Source organism: Silene latifolia, chromosome 3, assembly GCF_048544455.1.
Source record: "Silene latifolia isolate original U9 population chromosome 3, ASM4854445v1, whole genome shotgun sequence".
In the NCBI taxonomy this organism is placed as follows: Eukaryota; Viridiplantae; Streptophyta; class Magnoliopsida; order Caryophyllales; family Caryophyllaceae; genus Silene; species Silene latifolia.
The window spans coordinates 58,743,595-58,748,888 of NC_133528.1; the positions used below are offsets into that span (position 1 = coordinate 58,743,595).

The 5,294-nt window shown below is 38.4% G+C and overlaps 1 long non-coding RNA gene across 1 annotated transcript; it reads right to left on the reverse strand.

The window, feature by feature from the left end:
* Window positions 1-296: 296 nt before the first annotated feature.
* On the reverse strand, window positions 297-3,155 carry LOC141647662 (uncharacterized). Its single transcript, XR_012545788.1, has 2 exons — window positions 3,027-3,155; window positions 297-740 (listed from the first exon to the last, which is right to left on the reverse strand). It is a non-coding gene; the product is annotated as an uncharacterized LOC141647662 (long non-coding RNA).
* Between the last annotated feature and the right edge of the window lie 2,139 nt (window positions 3,156-5,294).

Here is a 5,294-nt window from a genome sequence, read left to right on the forward strand (position 1 = left end):
AGGCCGATTAGTATTTAGTCAAGTTGTTAGTGTCGTGTAAGGCGGTTTTACTAAAAGATAGTTGAAAACAGATCCAAACATAATTTTATTAGACGGTAAAAGCTGTATATTCGCGTCACAACTAACATACATCATAATTAACTGGGGGCAACGACCCTGCCACCCTCTTAAAATCCAGCATTGTCGAAACGCAAGTCGCTAATTAGAGATAAAGACATGGTTGTCGAAGTGCTTCAACGGCCCTGTATGTATAAAACATAACTATCCATCAAACTTTGAATTTCGACAAATTGAAATCTCCATCACAAATATACATTGGTTTGAATATGAATCTTGGGTATCAAATATCTCTGGCACAAACAAATGAACCATACAAACCCAACATACAAACTTGGATTTAATCATATACAGATATACATCCTTGATCCTTTATTGGCTACATATGGTAGTGACACAATTACACGACGAAAACGTTTGTTCATCTTTTACATTGTATAACATTTATCAAGTAAAAAAAAAAAGGAAGGCTAGACCTTCCCAGCAGATGGTGGCGGACCCTGGAAGGGTGGTGCAGGAGGTCCATACGATTGAGCTCGAGCTGTTAAACTTCGACCTCGAGCTCTTCCAATAAGATAAGCAGCTAAAGCTATGATTAGAAACAACAAGATAAGTGGCACAGAAATGACGATAACATATCCCATTCTTAATCCCAATTCCTCTCTTTTCCCTTCTCCTGCACCCTGCACAATGATTATAAGACTCATCGCAGGGATTATGAAGTAAGATAATGTATATACTCTTCTAAATCTAAGGTTTTGAGCTACAGAACACATTCTGCCAGTAGTAGCATCAGAATTTGACAGCGGCTACATTACCCAGTACCTCAAGAGTCAAGACACTAGCAAGTGACAAATAAGGACACGTCGAATTTACGCTACCTAGCACCTGTACTATCGACTACGTGCAAATGCTTCCTCCCTCTTTCCGTCCTAGCTTTATTTCCCACGTTTTCTGGATCCATGAAGTTGAACTAATTCCCTAATATTTTGAATTCTAGTCCTGGTTGAATTATGCTTTCCCAAATATCCTTTATGTTGAAAATGTTCCAGAAGTATTATTAACTATTCTTAATAAACAGAAATACTCCGTAATAATTATTGGCTTAGTGGTCAACTTAGCATGTTATGCTACGATGTAATTTTAGAATGTCAGTACAAGTAGCTTGTAAGCCTTTACATAATGCATATTATTACTTTCATATTAATTGGAAAGTTAAACCTGATTTTGTCCCATATTCCCGTTTCCCAACAAAGTGGTATTTGAGATGATAGTATCCGCATTGGAGTCACCTCCACCCAACAAGCCACATGGGATCAGCAACAGACCGGAAAACGGTGAGAAATGCACCATCCATAGATGATAGACAGATAGAAGTGCTGAATCATATTGGGTGATTGTTTATCCATAAATTGGCCCTTATAATACGAGTACTTTTAAGTTGTACTAGTTATTTAGCTGATGACTACTACGGTAGGCAGCAGCCATGGTGACACTCTACCGACAATTTAGCCAAGTGATGGGAGGTGGCTGGGAATTAGGAGGATATTACGATGGTTGATCATGCAGCTACTAGAAGGGAAAGGAACATTGAAGTTGTCCTATAAAAAGGGCATCATTCAAAGAACCACATTAACATACTCATCTTCACTCCAAGCATACACTAGCCTTCTTAATAACCATATTTGTTTACCACTCAATAAGCGATTGAATTGCTTCACTCCAAGCATACACTAGCCTTCTTAATAACCATATTTGTTTACCACTCAATAAGCGATTGAATTGCAACAAGGACCCCCCCCCCCCCCCCGCGGGGTTTAAACGACTCCAGCCCTTAAATAACAACATAATCAAATATTGGATATATCATTCTTATCCATGTGTTAACCACTCAATAGGCTTCTTTTGGATGACTCGTGATAAAATTTGTGTTGAAAATTTCATTGATGGACTCTTATTTCACAATTAAAGAAAAAAACACACACTTTGTTGGACCATTTTGCTTTATTTCATCATAGCATAAGATCATAGAATATCATGATCAAATAACAGAAGCGGAACAAAATAGAGGCAAGGAATAATGAAAAGAGTGCTTCACAGTGGATTATGGTTTGGGAGGAGGGGAAAGGGTTGGCAGGAAGGAGTTATGTACCGAAAATAATGTTCAAAGGTGATCAAACAGAGGAAGGATTCATAACTTTAACTAATGGTTTATGTACAGAAATTTGACTCCATTACATGTAGGTTCAAAATTATAATAAATAACCAAAACTTGGAATTATTCTTGGACTACTCAAACATGCAGGCCAACTAACTTGTAGGTTACACCTCATGTCATGTATAAATGCGCTTTTAAAGCACATAGGCGTTTTGGCTAGCGGCTCACTGAAGCTGAGCTTAGATTCGCCCAAAGCACACTTTTTTGAACTAGTTACCAGCAATAATGGTTTTTTATTTCTACACATTTAATCAATCACACTGGCTAAAGAAAGTAATTTTTATGTGTGTCACATAGTTGGGTTTGACAAATTTTAGCGCATACAGTTTCAGTTACAAATTAGGATTCTTAATGAATTAGTGAGATCGGAAGTGTAGAAACACAAGGATGGAGAGTTAGGTCAGAATAAGAATTCGAAATTATACGACGGGTGGTTATAAACGACTACTCCGTATAACAGAATATATATGATCGATCATGTTATTGTTGGGGTTATCAAAAACAGTTGGATAACAAACACAGAAAGAAACAAGATGAAAACATAAAACACATAATTATATGTGACTTAATTATAATCCAATTTGAAATTAATTATACTCCAATTAGTAGAGCATACTGTATAATTTTGTCAATTAATCGAAAATAACACCAAGTACAAAAGCAGCGTTTTATAGCAGCAGAACCATGATGAAATCAAATAATCAATCATCACCAATCGTCAAAATGAAGTAGCGTAGTGAGGTTAACTTACCAGTTAGCACCAGTTTTTGCAAGCTACGATGATCAAACCACCAACTAATACACCACTCCAGAATGGAGATAGCCCACGCCTTGAGACCGTACTCATTACTCAACCTACTCTAATTTATAATGGGGTCGTTTGGTTACCCATTCTAAAACACATGAATTACAATTCATGGGATTTGCAAAATGGGAGAGTTGTTTGTTTGCCCCAAATCACATAAATTGAACTTCCATAGGAACTTCAATTCCTCCATGATGTGGGAAGTTCTTACCAGGCCCCAGGTAAGTGTGAATTCCTGTGGAATTAACTTCCCACATTCCAACCAAACATCTTTCTTCCATTTCATGTGATTTACGAAATCATGGGAACTCTTATTTCCTTGGAACTTCAATTCCCTTAGACCATCCCCAAGCAGAAGGTCGAGATAATCGGGTCACCAATATTTTTCTTCTTAATCACACCTTAATTATCTCGATCCACTTTTATCCTCCCAAACAGAAGGTCACGACCTAGATCAGCAACCCAATTATTTTCCACTTTCCAGCCAATGAGAGACTGCCACTTATCGGGTCACCATACTCAACCAAAGGTCACCTTCCCTTTATTTTGATGGTTGTACTTTTTTTTGTTTCCAGCTAATGGGAGAGTGCCACCTACCGGGTCACCAACAAGGTCACCAACTCAACTCAAGGTCACCAATTGACCCTGAGTTATTCAAGGTCACCAAATTATCATCTTAATACTCCTTAATTACCGTCATTAACATGACCCAACAAGGTCACGACCCAGTTGGTGACCTTGCTTGGGCATGGTCTTAGCGAACCAAACGACCCCAATATATCCTCGCTCTTTTTTCGGCCACACAAATACTCGTGTAAGACCATCCTATACAAACTATCGGAAATCGGGTTTTTTTAGTAATCACTTTTACCGAATAATAGGCTTGTGCTTACAACAAATGGAATGTACCTACTTCCTACTCAAGGCATCGGCCACCACATTGGCCTTTCCTTCATGGTATACTATTTCCATGTCGTAATCGTCGATCAACTCAATCAATTTCCTTTGTCTCATGTTCAACTCCTTTTGGTGTAGATATATTTCAAACTCTTGTGCTCGGAAGACACCTTGAAGGTAGCTCCATAGAGGTAATGCCTCCAAATTTTCAAAGCAAAGACCACGACGCCCAATTCTAAGTCGTGAGTCGGATAATTTTCCTCATATAGCTTAAGTTCTTGCGAGGCATACGCGATAACTTTACCCTCTTGCATCAACACACGCACGAACCCATTCTTGGAAGCATCGATATAGACTTCTAGGTTTTCACCTCCATTCGGCAAAGTCAAGATTGGAGCGATGGTCAAGCGTTCCTTTAGTGTTAGGAATGCCGTCTCACAACTCCCATCCCACTTGAAATGATTATCCTTTCTCATCAAGGTGGTTAGAGATCTTGCTATCTTAGAAAAGTCTTTCACGAATCTTGATGCGTGCATTTTATATAGGTATTTTGTACTTTATTTGCACGCATTTCAATGCATTTTGTGTAGTGTTTAGCTACAAATGTCCCCCGAATTGTCTACTTTGGTTTCTCTTGTATTATTTACAGGTATGAACCGGAAAGGAGCATAATCAAGCCTAAAACATGTCCTTATGCATGCATTTAGGAGATGAGTTCAGTCGGAGCCTTAAGACTACTAATTTGAGATGCGCAAAGAAGTAAGTTAGCTAGGCGAGCAAAGGAAGAACTTCAAATTGCTAATGCCTACTTTGAAGAGCCATATCTCGAGTTATACAACTTATTTTCAGATAATTTCAATTGGAGATGAAATCTTGTCCTATTAGCTTTCCAAAGCCACCGGAAACGCCCTGTTTTCCCAAGTAACGAAGAAATGGCAGCCGTTTGGAGTTTAGTGCGCGAAGCAGGAATTGTGCGCTGGAAAGTACTCGATCGAGTACAATTGTGTTCGATCGACTCCTTTTTCTATTCGATCGAGTATTGCCTATTTAATAAGTGCTCGATCGAGAGGTTTTAGCTTGGTTTTGCTCGATCGAGTGATATAAAAGTCCTCGATCGAGTAAATCTCTATTGGGCTCGGGCTTTTTAGTCTTATTTCGTTATTAGGTTAAATAAAAATCGTCTTTTCTATATAAAGGACGACGATAGAAACATAAAAAAGGATCTTGGACGCTGTTCCTTGACACTTCATAATTTCTCTTTTCTACTGTTGACTGCTTTCCTCTCTTTTTCCGGATCTTTTCTCTAAAATTCTCTTT